The 15,509-nt window shown below is 39.3% G+C and overlaps 1 pseudogene; it reads right to left on the bottom strand.

Annotated features, from left to right (window-relative positions):
• Positions 1 to 14,083: 14,083 nt before the first annotated feature.
• LOC111557083 lies at positions 14,084 to 14,184 on the bottom strand (annotated as a pseudogene).
• Positions 14,185 to 15,509: the final 1,325 nt, after the last annotated feature.

Raw genomic sequence — 15,509 nt, 5'->3', positions numbered from 1 at the left:
TTTAGACCCAGCCCTCCAATCTGTGCCTCTGTCTTCACCTGGCGTTCCATCTGTGTTCTTCCAAAGTGTGGCCTTCTTACGAGGAGTCAAATCATCAGATACGGGTCCCATCCTAATCCAGCATGACTCATCTCACCTAATCACATCTGAAAGACTCTGTTTCCAAGCAAGGTCACATCTAAAGTTCTGGCGCACCTGAACAGGGGGCACCTGAACGGGCACCATGCAATGTACAACAGAAGGCGACACTCTTAACAGGTGAATGAGAAGGTTTAAGCCGGCGACTTGGAGAATGGCTTCCGCTTTCAACACGCTGAACTTGAGATGCCTACAGCAAATGGCAGTGACTGTGCCCAGCAGGCAGGTGGAATCAAGAGTCAGGGTCCAACGAGCGTACAAGTTTGGAGAGAGAGATTTGGAAATCACTAACATTCAGGAGATAATATTATTTTAGTGAATTCAGGCTTCCTGAGAGAATAGCCAGAATGTGATGAGAAGGAGAACAAGAAAACCTTCCTAAGGTGAAACCTTGCAATCTTTCAAGTTTCTTAAAATATTAAGGTTTTCTCACACTTTTCTTTGTAACGTGTGAATCACTGATGATGGTTCTATTAAATTTTTAAATCTCTTTATAAGCTCCTATGTTAATACTGCCAGTTTTATTAGTCAAAAACCAGAAAGAGAATTTATAGATGCTTGATAAAAAGGGGCACAAACCTCCTTGACATTTAGCATTTTTATCTATTCATTTATTTTTGAGAGAGAGAGAGAGAGAGAGCACGCACGAGAGGGCGGACAGAGGGGGGGAGCGGCAGAGAGAGAAGGGACAGAGGATCCAAAGCAGGCTCCCTGCTGACAGCGGAAAGCCTGATGCGGGGCTTGAACTCATGAACTATGAGATCATGACCTGAGCCAAAGCTGGCATTTGTTTTTATTCTGGTCAAAATTATTTGTCATCTCTTGAAATACCTGCATTTTATTAGCATTTTGTTTTTATTCTGATCAAAATTATTTGTCATCTCTTGAAATACCTGCAAATGTGTTTCATAAGCTACACTATACTAATTAAAGAGGTTCATAGTAAGACTTCCTAAGTCTCAGCCTTTACCTTGCTATTTCCCACACTGTAGCAGGTAGAAGTTTCATCATTTTCTATTCTATGCTCTCTAATAAAGGTTTCTGCAGATTATATCACTTCCATGTCTCATTTCCTATTTCCTTTGGATGAATGCAGTTTTTCCATCAATACATACTTTCATCCTATATAAGACTGTGTGTGCGTTGGAAAGAATACTATATTTAAAACTAAAGGAAAAAAGACACTTGAATTTCCCCGCAACTACATGATTAACTCACTGTGACACTGATCACGTCACTTGACCTTTCTGTCTCAGCTTTATTCACTAAGACGTGAAGAAAGTAGTATGCCCGCTGAGTTTACAGGTTTCCAGAAATCTTTCATACGATGAAATGTGTTTTCCAGTGTTGTCTGTAAAGGGGTATATAAATGAAAGTTTCTGTCAAACTGATATTAAGAAGAAGACACAGTTTAAAGGGGTGACCACTATCCAAGAAGGTTCTATAGTGAGAAGAGTGCTCAGACATCACGTAGCTTTGAAATGAGGCAATGGAGTGTTGGAATGAGAAGCAAAGATGGCAGAGAAACAGTGCCTTGGGTTCTCTGAAGCGCAGCTCCAATAAAGACTAAGAAACAGCCCGAGACTTTTAAGAAAAAGCACCGTTAGATACACCAGTTTGGCAAAAAGCAGAATGGGCTGCCATCCACTCAGAACATCGGTCACACCTTAAAGGTAAGCTGTGTTGTTAGAGATTGCACCGTGTTGTGCAAATAAAGCTCACAGAGCCACAACCAGTCAGCAGTCTGCGTAAGAGGACGATGGAACGAGGAATTCTTTTCATCCTCAAGACCCTCCACATCTTCAACTACACTCACCCAACATACGGAGGACTTTAATAAGTGACTATTCAGCCAGAGAAAAGCTGCACAGTAGAGAAAAGTAAACGGAGGCCGGGGGCAAGGTGTAGTCTCCCTCTGATTGAGGAAAGACAGAATGGATGTGATTTTTGTGTGCAGAACCTCAGACGCAACGTGAGATTCTCAAAAACAGCAAGCGCTAGAGAGCAAACCGGGCCGGGTTGCTATGTGTGCAAACAGGGCAGGGTGGGTTGTAATGAAGTATAAGAAAAGGTAAAGGGGATGATATAATATTCTTGGTCTCTGTGGAGTTAGTGCATGGGACAAATTCCCCCTGCTCCTGCTTTTGTAAGTAGAGTGTTACTGGACACAGCCACACTCAATGCAAGTATGCATTGTCTGTGGCTGCTTATGCCCCACATGGCGTGGCTGAGGTTTAAGGACAGAGGCCACATGGCCTGCAAAGCAAATACATATAATATCTTCCTTTTACGGAAGAAAAATCCCCTAGCCTCTGAGTTCGAGGAATGGAAGAAGCAGGATCTTAGAGGGAAGGAGTAAATCCGAACCAAAACACAGAGCAAGAAGTGGGATTTGCAGTTAGGAAGAAAGTTGATTGCAGGAAATGGCAAACACTTGGGCCGCGTGGCGGACAAGACAATCATGACGCGTGCTCTTCGGATTATTGAAAATGAATTGAGAGCGGGTCAATAAAATGACAACTCTCCGATGGCCGAGCTTTCAACTCTTCTCAAGATTCCATCATCTGTAAAGTAAATATTTGGACCAAATGATCTCTGGAGTCCCATTCAGACCTGAGCATCCATGACCGTAGATATATCTGAGGATCTCCAGAGGGAGTGTTTTGCTACCCTGCAGAAGGGGTTATGTATTTCATTTGACCCCTTACAAACCAAATGGGGAGAAGCACTGATATACATTGTTAAATCTTTCCCATTGAACACACTTTGATGATAAAAGTTAACTCTCGCGGAAAAGGCCCTTTAAAAATCTCAAAGCCTAGAGAAAAATGTGAATTTTGGGAATTCCGTTCACGCTGTATGTGAATCAGGAGCTTACGTGTGTGAAGTGGGTGAACATGTTACAAGGGGAAAACGAAAATTTTTCAACTTTGATCTCAAGAATTCAAACTCATCATCATCCCTACTTCATCCCCACATTCCCCATAAGTTCTGCATCTCCTTTGCTATATAAATTACAATATTGTCTATTTAGTGATCCCTGCGAAGAACCCAGGAGTCACTTCTAAGGCTTGGTTCTTCCTCTCCTTCTGTAGGAGCTCCCAGGATGACTGTCCAGCTGCAAAGCTCTCTTAGTGCCAAGGAGAAATCTGACCCCCTCCACCTGCCCTGCTGCTCCGCGGACCAGGTTTACCCCCATCCTGCTGCTGCAACTCCCTCCCTGGCTCACTTAGACCAACACCGGAATCTTCAGTTATCAACTGGCATCTTCAGTTAATCAACCCTTAAATTCATTGCAATCAGAATAAAGTGCATACCCCCTTAAATGGCTCTCAAGAGCATCATGACTTTGCCCTGTGCTTGTGAAACTCATGTAATCACTCCCCTTCCTCAACCTCTCAGGCACTGGCTATATTTGCTGCCACCACGAACTGTATTCTGTCATCTCTGTGTCTTTGGACACGTTGTTTTCTCACCTTGGAATGACTTGTCCATACCCCTACCTGTCCATACTCAACTGCCCCATTATTGAGAAATCAACTTAAATGTCATTTCTTCGAGCAAGCTTTCCTAATGCCATGAGGAAGGAGGAAACACCCATATCGAGTAGCCAGCGACAACCGGCTACCAACTTACATCATAACATAGCAGTGAAGTGCTGTAATCTCGTATCCCTTGGTTTGTCTCCCAGACGACATTGTACTTCCCAAGCACAACATCTGTTTCTTAATTATGATTTTACATCCAGTACCTAAAATAGACTACCTGGCTTGTAGTAGACAATGAAGAAATATTCGTTGAAGAAAGTAGTGAACCAATAAGTCATTGAAATACGTCAACAATAGAAGGTGGGAGTTTCACTAGAAAGTAAAAGGGTGAAAAAAGAAGAGCCTAAAGATTTATACTCTGTGCCCATCATAAGAAACATCGCTATACACAGTGTATGTGTTTAAAATGTAACTGTGAATTCATCACAATGATTCTACTATATTTTGTCATATTTGAAATGCTCTCAGAATGGGAAAAAGAAATGATCCAATGTCAGTCCTCAAGCAGGCAGTCCAAACACAAACACATGGACACAAAATCATGTACGAGTTCATACAAAAATCCCCAAGGATTTAACACCAGTTAGGAAACTTGAAAACAAATACCAAAACACACCATCCATTGGCAGGAGTCAATGGACCACTGACACCTGATAGTCCAATGAAACACCACTGTGTTGTTTCGATCTCTTCATTTCTGTGGTATTAGCCAGGAGGAGTCAGGGAGCAAGGAAGGGGGAAGGGGCAAAATACTCTATATGTACCAAGCTTTATTATTATCATTTTGGGGCCATAGATTCCTTTGGAAGTCTGGCAAATTCTATGAACCTCATCACAAACATTATTTTGGAATGCATAAAATAACACCCATGAGAATGCAAACCAATTACATTGCAATCCTACTCTTAACCCTAAATTAGGCCTACTTTGATATGTAATTATTTCAATAAGAACAACCTTGTTTTTTGAGTCAACGATTAATAATGTATATGAAGTGTACAAATGAGGTATTTCGCTTCTCCGCATCGTTAAATCTGTCGGGGCGGGGGTGGGGGGTGTTGTCACTAATCCTAAGAGATTGTAATGAAAACAGTCGCATACTGTTTCCAGTTATCAACAGCAATACAAAGTTCATCGCAAAAGCTTTATATGATGTGTCAGTGTAACATATAAATATAACAATTCATCTCCATGAATTGAGGAAAAGTCTATATGCTTTTCTCTACCTGTGCTAGATACTACTATTATTTTGCTGACTTAAAATTTATTCCTTGATATTGATATCATATGCAATTCTAGTAAATTACAAGTATGTATGCGTAGTTACTCAAATTAGACACACGTAAGTATAATATAATTGATTATATTAAAATGTAGAGGAACCATTGATTAGTCACATCAAAATAAATAAAGTTAGATCACCCTACGCGATATATCAAAACACAAGTTTCAATGAATTATAGCGGTGAGTGTAAAATTACAGTTAAAAGAAAATAAAAATACAAATTAGTAATAAGTGCACATCTACCCATCTGATGGAAAATATCAAGTGACATTATGAGCAAAGGCTTGAACATAAAGAAAGAGTTGATAGAGCTAACAATGTTTTTTAGAAGAAATAGTTGCTTAAAATGCAAAAATTAAAACCAGATTTGGTATATCATTTAAAGAGTACACAGTGTATTCTGCTTAAAACAAAAAGAAATCTGACAAACCATTAAAAAAGGAATGAGACAACCAACAAAAGCAAGTGAGGAACCAAACAGACAATTCACGAAGAAGTACCCATGCACATAATTTTAAGTTTCATCTTGATAACATTTTTAAAACTTCAAATTAAAAATGAAGTTTGCTGAAAATGTTGAAAATGAGAATGATAGGTAAAAATATGATCAAAGTAAAATACACCGTCAACATAACTAGATTTTTTTTTCTTTTCTGTTTTTAAATTTTAAAACTTATTTTTATTAAAGTGTAATGAGCATACAGTGTTATGTTAGTTTCAGGTATACATGATAGTGATTCAACAATTCTACACATTACTCAGTGTTCATCAGGATAAGTGTACCCTTAATCCTTTTTATTTTTAGCTTCTTAACTATATGTATCGTTTCTTTTCCATACCTAATAAAAAGCTTTGGAACTCCTTGAAGTCTAAGCGGACCAATGTGCTGTGATCATTGCTGCTGTATCTAAATAACTTTGAACTTAAGGCTTTTAATGTATCATACTAAAGCAAAAACTGTCTGATTTAAAAAAAAAACACTGAAGTAGGGGCACCTGGGTGGCTCAGTCAGTTGAGCGTCTGACTTCGGCTCAGGTCATGATCTCGCAGCTCATGGGTTCAAGCCCCACGTCGGGCTCTGTGCTGACGGCTCAGGGCCTAGAGCCTGCTTCGGATTCTGCGTCTCCCTCTCTCTCAGCCCCTCCCCAACTCACAATCTGTCTCTCTCTCAAAAATAAAAAAAAGCATTTTAAAAAAATTAAAAAAGAAGACTGAAGTCAATGTTTGTCTCAGACAATTAAAAACAAAACTGATTTTCACAATTGGTATAGAAAAGAAGAGACATATATATGTTGGTAGGGCTAATTCGACCACATGTGCCGATGCATTAAAAATATTAACTCAGTCACAACTTATCCTAAGAGAATAATCAGAGATGTACAAAAAGAAGTTATGAACAAAGATATTCATCTCCAAAAGAAAGAATATATAAAGAACTTTTAAAAATAAGAAAATATGCTTATTATATTTTATGTGTAAAGAGTAATTTGAAAAGCAAAAATGCATAGGTAGAAGTATATGTATGTAGAAAATAGCTTGAAAAGATGCACACCAGATTTTCAAGGGAGCACTCTGCTTGCAATCAGGAAGACTTACCCTCCCACTTGAGACAACCAAATATTAAAGCAAAACACATGAAAAAACAGCCCTCAAGGCTTTAGATGCTAGAGAAGGCAGGGCAGAGATTTCTAAGAAATAAGAAATGGGGAAGTAGACGAGGCGAGCCGGGAGACTGGTCCCACTTGCTTCTTGGAGGAAGTTTCCAGCCCACAGTGTGAGGAAGGGAGACACGGTCAGAACCAGGAGTCAAGGAGCCGGTAGGGGGAGTCCAGCAGAAGCAGGGCAGACAGACTTCTCAGGACAGCAGGACAGGAGAAAGTTGCACAGGGAGAAAACTCCAGAGTTCTGCAGAGGGCCTTCCTCAACAGTTAGGTTGACCACTGTTGATCAGCACGTGCACATGACAAGAGGAAAATCCCTGAAACATGGAAGAATCAACGGGAACAGTTCCTGGACGGTCAGAAGAATAAGTGCTAGTTGGAGGGAATTGATGAGAGTCCTGAGAAGGATTTTGCCCCAGAAGAGGAGTTAATTCCACAGAAAATGAAGATCTGGTTCTATGTAACAAATCCTTAAAGAAAGATATAAAAGAACCAAGATTTCTCAACGGACATAACCCTGTCTAGTACCGAGCTCAAGAGTACTTGCAGCATAAAAATACGTGCAGAAGCACAGAATGTTCCTCTTGTTCAGCATCCATTCAGAAATTACAGAGTACATAAAAAGGTAAGAAAGGATCACCTATAATGAGGTAAAAAGTCAGTCCATTGAAACAGATCCAGGAACAACAGAAATAACAGAATTGGTAGACAAGAACATTAAACAGCTTGTATCGCCACATCTCAAATGGTAGAGGAAAGAATAAACATTTCGGCAGGCTCATGGGGATATAAAAAGACCGAACTTGAATTTCTGAGGTAGAAATGGCAATGTCTGGGAAGAAAACCGCTGTGCTTGAGACTAATGGCAGATTAAATACGGCAAAGGAAAAGGTTAGTAAACCTGATGGCTAGCTTTCCTTAGCTTTCAGACTGTTGTCATAATGAATGACACAGACTCAGTGACTCACTGAACGTGCTGTATTGTTATCGCATAGTTTTGTCCATCAGGGGACCAACCCACTTTTCACTGGGTTAAAATCCAGGTGTTGGAAGGGCTGCTTTCCTTCGGGAAGTTTTCAGGAATCTGTTTCCTTGCCTTTTCGGGCTTCTAGAAGCTGCTCTTATTTCTTGGCTGCTGGTTTCTCCAGCCATCTTCAAATCCAGAAACTGTGTCACGTGCATCTCACGTTTCTTGGCTATTCTTCTGCCTCCTCCTTCTTCTTTTCAGAGCTCATGTGGTTAGAGTGAGCTTCCCCAGATAAACCAGGACAGTCACCCTATTGTAGCTCATCTAATAGCAATACGAGATCGATCAATACTAAAGAACAAAATTAGGAAAAACGAAATGTCTCAAATGACCTCAGCTTCCTCCTTAAGAAATGAAAAGTGAGGATTAAGGTAAACCCAAAGTAATCAGAAGAAAGAAAAGAAAATAGATCATAGTATAAATCAATAAAAATCAAAATATACAAATGTATATTGCATACATCCTATATATTATATTTGCACATTATATTTAATTATATTTATTTTTCTACTCGGTATTTTTAATAGAAAGAAATACCACATCCATATTTTCAGAATTTCACACAATATTTTTTAAATCTCCAGGCTAATAGATTGAAAACAAAGATTACTCTTTAACAGAGGGCAAGCAGTCCCCAATATTGAGATGTAATTATTACAAAAATCTCCAACTAAGAAATCAAATTTAAGAAACAAAACAATTGAGCAAACAAAGAAAACCAGAGACAAACAAAAAACCCAGACTCTTAAATACAGAGAACAAAATGGTGGTTGCCAGAGGGATGTGGGACACTGAAATAGATGAAGGGGTTAAGAGTATACTTACCGTCATGATCACTGAGAAATACAGAATTGTTGAACTATTATACTGTACATAATATGTACTAACTGCACATGTATAATGTACATGATGTGTACATTATACTGTACATCATAGGAAACTAACGTAATACTGTATGTCAATTATACTTGAGTAAGTTTTTTTTAAGAAAGACAACAAGCAAAGAAATCAAAACCAATTCTAAGGGAGGAAGAGAATATTCTTTATCAGGGCCGTCTTTCAGAGGGGTGCGCAATGTAACAACAGCCTCTGGGCATCCATTTACGAATTCCACACCCGTGTATTAAGCACCTGCTTACTATGAATGATGGAGTGCATGGAGACCAAAGCTGGAGCAGGGAACAAGAAGTGTGTTTCTTTGTTAAGCAGATAAAGATGTCGTGTTGCTGCCAACTGCATCTGAACCACTCTCCAGGGTGTTCTTCTCACCTCCACCTGAGAATCACACTGTGCAGATCGGTTGATGAAGGTTTTCCGAAATGCCTCCCCTGTGCAAGGGGTGGTTCTGTGACAACCCATTGCCACCCCCTTCTCTTCCCCAGGGCACAGAGACGCATTGAGTGGGTGGGGTGCTCGTGCACATGTGTGCTGGGGATACAGCAGGGGAGGCAGGATCTTGCCAGAAACGTTGCTTCTTCCTTATTCAGACCTACCTAGGGGTCTGGCTCATAATACCAGACATAATTGCATGTAGTGGCCTTCCTTGTACCTCATAAATCCTATGGCTTTTTTCTCCAGTTGGCTATCTTTTGGAAGCCAGGAAAAAAAATATTCAATAAGCCTTGACTATCTCCTCATCTCAATTCTGGTCTGAGCTAATTTTCTATCATGAGGTTCCGTGGCTGTATTTACATCAGTGGACTGTGCAGACATTCTTTGTCCCTGAACCTAACTCAAGTGGTATAAAGTTCTCTGCATATGCTCCATGGCAGTTAAGAGGTTGAAATGGTGTGTTTTGAGGACATCTAGAGAAGGGCGTGGCCTGAACCCACCAGCTAGCATAATTGTCAATGCCATATCCCCAAACCACTATTAAATAGAATTTGTGTGTTCCCACTAAATTGTGCAGCCTTTTAGGGCTATATCTCACTTATTTCTGTACCATTGAACTTTGAAGAATATCTCATGTAGGAAATAGACAATAGATGCTTATTAACTAAGTGACAATGGTCACCAATTTTATCCAGAGGTTTTGAACTTTATCCAGGTTTTACCAAGCATGCCTGCCAAATAAAATGCTCTCCCTTTCTAACTTCAGAAATTGTAGGGAGGATATTCGCCAAGGCTAACTAAAGGGGGATTGTGAATCTCTTTTTCATAGTTCAGGCCAGAGAAACACAGCGTCTTTCGTTTTTCTCTCTGAGTCCTTTAGGTATTTGTGATTTATTTAAAGTGAGTTCAATCTGGGCACCTCAGAGCTCTTCTGAGAATTTTCACATGTAAAATTAGATCATTTTGGTAAGGAATTTGACAGGTCAACACTTATGCTTAAAATGGAATTCCTTTCAAAGAATTGTTTTTAATAGTGTACAAATGTAAGAAAAACTCAAAGTAGACAACACCATGGTGATAACTGGGGTCCCCGTTTTCCAGAGCAAGAAATGTTTTGTTTTCTTCTTTTTTGTCTTTAACAATTCTATTTATTTATGGCATCATGCTCACAAACACTTACTTATGTCATGTATCTGTTCTCATATCTGCTTTTTTGAAACATAAGCTGAAGAAACACTTTAAAGTTTCCTTGAGATGTTTGTGTGTGTGTGTGTGTGTGTTTTACTGTTTTGTGGACACTTATAAACATTCAAACACCGTTTTCCCTCAGAGTTGCCTAGTTAGAGTAACCTCATGAATAAGGTCGTTTACAACACCTGTGTCCTTCAAAAGTTTCTCCAGGGACGCCTGCGTGGCTCAGTCGGTTAAGCGTCCAACTCCGGCTCAGGTCATGATCTCACGGTTCGTGGGTTCGAGCCCCGCATCGGGCTCTGTGCTGACAGCTCAGAGCCTGGAGCCTGCTTTGGATTCTGTGTCTCCCTCTCTCTGTGTTCCACGCCCGTTCGTGCTCTGTCTCTGTCTCTCTCTCTCTTTCAAAAATAAATAAAACATTAAAAAATTAAAAAAACAAAAAAGCTTCTCCAGCAAGATTTTCTCAAGAACTCCAAATAATGGGACCATCACGATGCTTTGCGAGCTCCTTTAAAAGGGGAAGGGGCTATTGTTACTAATGGCCCCAGGAGTGGTCCTGGTGATGTGTCATACCTGGCTCTATGAAGGAACTTGTGCTTAAACACAAACAGGTATTGTCTCAATGGAGTTCCAAGGCTAACTAGCATGAGCCTTCATATCACCAGATACACATGAAATTAATCTGACCAGTTTCCAATGGTACTTCCCATTCATAAGTTCTTAGTACTACCGTTGCTTAGATTGCTTGCCTTTTACTACCACATCTGTCTCCGTGGGGCAAGCTGGAAATGAGATACAGTGTCAGCTGCCCCCTGCTGACAGGGAGCAGCTGGATGTGATGTGCTCCTTGCAGTTAGTTAATTTCCAACTTGGTACCTAATATCTACCTCGCCCCTTCTCTCATCCACCTGCTAATGACGCTTAGCGCTCAAAGAACAGCTCGAAATTCTGATTTTCTAATCTTGCTAAAGAACATCACATTCGTCCCTTAACTTTGTATCTCCACAGAAGTATGGCATTCAATTTCAATATTAATATAATGTTTTAACGCTTTGGCTTGGGACACTTCTGTTTTTAATAACAGCACCATTTCCATGACTAAAATTGTTCTTGACAATTAAAAAAACAAGATACTAAAATTGCTTGAAGTTACAGTCACAAAACATGACAGAGACGTCAAATTAAAATAAATTCAATTCAATTTGTACCTCAAAAGGGGGCCTGGAGATCGGATTCATTTAGAATTGTAGGCAGAAGTACATGGAATAACGCGGCATAGATTTATTCAGGGATCGAAGATCAGAGCCCCTGGTTACAGACACTGAACACGGGCTTTACTTTCACTGTCTTTGATCAGATCTATAAGAAATTTCAGGATTTAGTGAGATGTTTAACTCATCCCCCAAATCAATACTTTGTGGGGGGGGAGGAATTATAAGTAGAAAATGACAAATGCATTATGATTTCTAGAACCAACACATTTCAACAAAATTAGAAAAGTTTTATTTATTTTTGAGAGAGACAGAGACAGAGCACGAGCAGGGGAGGGGCAGAGAGAGAGGGAGACACAGAATCTGAAACAAGCTCCAGGCTCTGAGCTGTCAGCACAGAGCCCGATGCAGGCCTGAACCCACCAACTGTGAGATCATGACCTGAGCCGAAGTCGAACGTTTAACTGACCGAGCCACCCAGGCGCCCAGAAAATTTTAAATAGATACTTTAAAATGTTTAGAGTCAGGAAATAAGAGATATCTATCTAAGACTCCTTCGTTTTCAAAGGCTTTTGCTTTTAGTCAATATTAATGGCAAATGTAAGCCGTATTGGTAGCTGTTTTTTTAAGAAAATAAAGTATGAAATTTCAAAGATAAACACTTCCCCGGAACTCTAACGTGGAAATCTAATTATGTGGACATCCGTAACTGTCATATAAGCATGCTATTATAAATCAGAACAGTGTTAAAACAATGATCCTAAAATATCCTGTAAATACTAAAATATTCACATTAGAAGAAAGATCATAGGTATCTGACATAAATGGCAAGATTTGTTTTTTCTTTGGGGACTAAAACATCTCTACATATTTGTATTTTGCACATGAACTTTGAGGCTATAAATTATAAAGCACAAACTGGTGGAAAGTCTAACTGTATGATTAAGAAACTAAACTAGTTTGCATTTAAGAAGGAATTTGAATTTTGTAGACCTTACAGGATTATATATTCTGCAAAAGTTTGTGGCATACACACACATCCACATACACAACCAGTTATTTTAATGATGTCTTAAATCCCAATAGAAATACTGAAGGAAATAGTGGTGGTCAGAGCTGCAACTGACCCAGAGGAGCAGGAGGAGGAATTTGTAAAGATATGACTGTTCCCAAGACCTCCAACTTTGAAAAGAGGAATTAATGGCTATAAAGGATATATGACAGCAGAATTTCTCAAACATTTGGCACATTATTTGTCCCAAACCACAAAATGATGTGTAAGCATTTCAGGAAAATCTCAGAAGTAAAAGAAAATGGTTCCTACTTGCTAAAGAAAAAAAAAAGGATCTCACAATTTGTCACCTTGGAAAGATTCCATTTCATTTTTTGCGAAATTTGTTTTTAAGTGTGAAGAGCAGAAATTCCCTTCACACTCCAGAGTGTGTACCCTTCACCTCGTAGTCACAGAATAATTCACAGGAGAATATATGTCGTCTATTATATATTACCAACGTATATGGTGAAAGGGCTTGGAATATTTTCTTGGATAGTTTTATTTATTTCGTATCTGTTAAAAGTAGAGTTCCTTTTAAAATACAATAGAAGGACAAGAGCCTAACTGATGCTGATGATTGGTTTTTCATCCAAGAGCAGTGCCTCGTACAGCCCTATTCAACCACTGCCACACCCAAATTTAATGACTCTGTAGAACCCCCAGCATGCATTTCCTTGCAGGTTAATTTCTGGGGCTACATACTTTAACCTGACTCCTAAAAACGCCTTATCTATCTTCTACCTTCTTGTGTCATATTTATTCTTATAAGACAAATCATACTTTAAATGACATGGGTTATTGAAAAATAAATGAACAGATCATGCATCGATATACTCATAACTTCCTAAAATCGGTAGAGACTGTGGCAACATGATGTCAGTTTCCCGAAATTTGAAAATAGATAGCATACTGACCCCCCCATTTCTCAACTCTGAGCACACTAATCATTTATTACACACGATTTACCACCTTACTGTATACACTCTCACCCTCTTGTTTCTTATGTGTTTTAATGTAAATAAATTATCGTGTTGAAAGCTTCTTGCAGAAGGGAATTCAATCTCCCACCTCATTTTATACTGGTCATAGTGTCTAGGAGACTAGATGACACAAAGCGATAGCTCAATAATACCTGTGGTTGCCTGCTGTGATTGAAGAAGGTATGCCCAAATGGAATTCTTTATGAATGGCATTCCTCTCCCAAGGTCAGCGTGCATGACACCTTCTTCCATGTACACAGTGCCTTCTGGGTAGCTTGCACAAAAAGAATAATGTTATTCCTAAATTCCACCCTCTTCATCGATTCGTCCCAGCACCTTACCTATACACACACATTTACACACACGCACATACACACACATGAAAAAATACCAAGGAAACATGCAAAGTGTTTGTTTTTGGTTTATTATTTTGGTCACGTGTTCAATGCTTTACCCTGTGAATAACAGTTGTTGTTTTGTTTTGTTTTGTTTTGTTTTGTTTTGTTTTTGTTTTTTTAAAGGAGAGGAATGGGCCACCTGGGTGGCTCAATCGGTTAAGCGATCGACTTTGGCTCAGGTCATGATCTTGCTGTTGTGAGTTCGAGCCTAGTGTCGGGCTCTGTGCTGACAGCTCAGAGCTTGGAGCCTGCTTCGGATTTGTGTGTGTGTCTCTCTCTCAAAAATAAATCAACATTAAACATTCAGAGAAACTTCTCTAGTAACGAACTATAGAAATAATCCCTGAAAGTATAGTCTTAAAAATAAATTAACATTAGGATGAAAGGAGAGTAAGAAAGGCTGTTCTGAGTTAATGAATAATGTTAACAAAATTATGAAAGTGACAATCATACCTTAATTTAAAAAACACTGACGTTCTTTCTGAACTAGTTACCAGAGGAATACCCTTCTTATTTGGGCGTCTCCAAGGTCATTACTTTGGAGGCAAAGAAAAGTCAAATAATTTGTGCTGGAATTTTAGTAAATCTCAGTAATTTCCCTCACCACCCGTTGTCTAGGACAATCCATCATTGTGACTCATACAACTACAATTCATTTATTGATGCGCTTATGTTCAGAGTTTTTAAAAAAATTATCAGAAAACATCTCTCTAGGCATTTTTTTCAAAGAATCTGTTGCATTAGACTATGTCAAATATTTGATTGAAACAAATGACATTTCCGTATAACATATAAAATGTGTGCATTGTTACTTCACTTCATGATGTGACACATGACCACAATGTGATGGTCATCATAACCCATAGCTGAAAGTACTCCATCCTCTAATAGCCCAGCCAATCGACCATGAAGCATTTCAGCCAAACAGAACCTTGTAAAGTCCTCAGGTCTCTCTGGCTGCACGTGGAGTTGTTTGTTTTTATCAGATGTTAAAACTTGGTCTCTGTCACAGGGTGGATTCAAGATAAAATAAAGGCTTAATTATTCTTAGTGAATGCACAAAAATAAAATAACCAGGTAATGCTCCTAATGAAATATTCATAACCGGGAACGCATTCAAGGTGTAAAATATAAATCAGGTTATGCAAAACACACACAGAAACACTTGCTCATGCATACACACAGTTGATCTTGAAAATATGCAAGCTTTCAGGGTGCCTGGGTGGCTCAGTTGGTTAAGCGTCCTACTTCTCGGCTCAGGTCATGATCTCATGGTTCACAAGTTCAAGCTCCACGTGGAACTCTGTGCTGACAGCTCAGAGCCTGGCACCTGCTTCAGATTCTGTGTCTCCCTCTCTCTCTCTGTCCCTCCCCTGCTCATGCTCTGTTTCTCTCTCTCTCTCTCAAAAAACCAAACATTAATACAAATTTTTTAATAAAATATGCAATTTTCCTCATTTGCAACTACTCCTCAGGCTCTAACTAGCTCTAGACCTGCTTCTGGTAACATGAAGGTGGACCATTAGAAAAAAGAAGTAAGTAGCATGTGTCCATTCACTGCCTAGTAGCATAACACACAGAAGCCTCGGATTTCAAACAAAAAAGAAAATGTCCACCTCTGGAAAACAATCTCAAAATATAAAATACCTACTCTGAAAAAAAGTCACCACAGTCAAACTGAGAC

This window comes from Felis catus, chromosome A1, assembly GCF_018350175.1.
Source record: "Felis catus isolate Fca126 chromosome A1, F.catus_Fca126_mat1.0, whole genome shotgun sequence".
Classification (NCBI taxonomy): domain Eukaryota; kingdom Metazoa; phylum Chordata; class Mammalia; order Carnivora; family Felidae; genus Felis; species Felis catus.
This window is presented reverse-complemented; position numbering and strand designations above follow the sequence as displayed.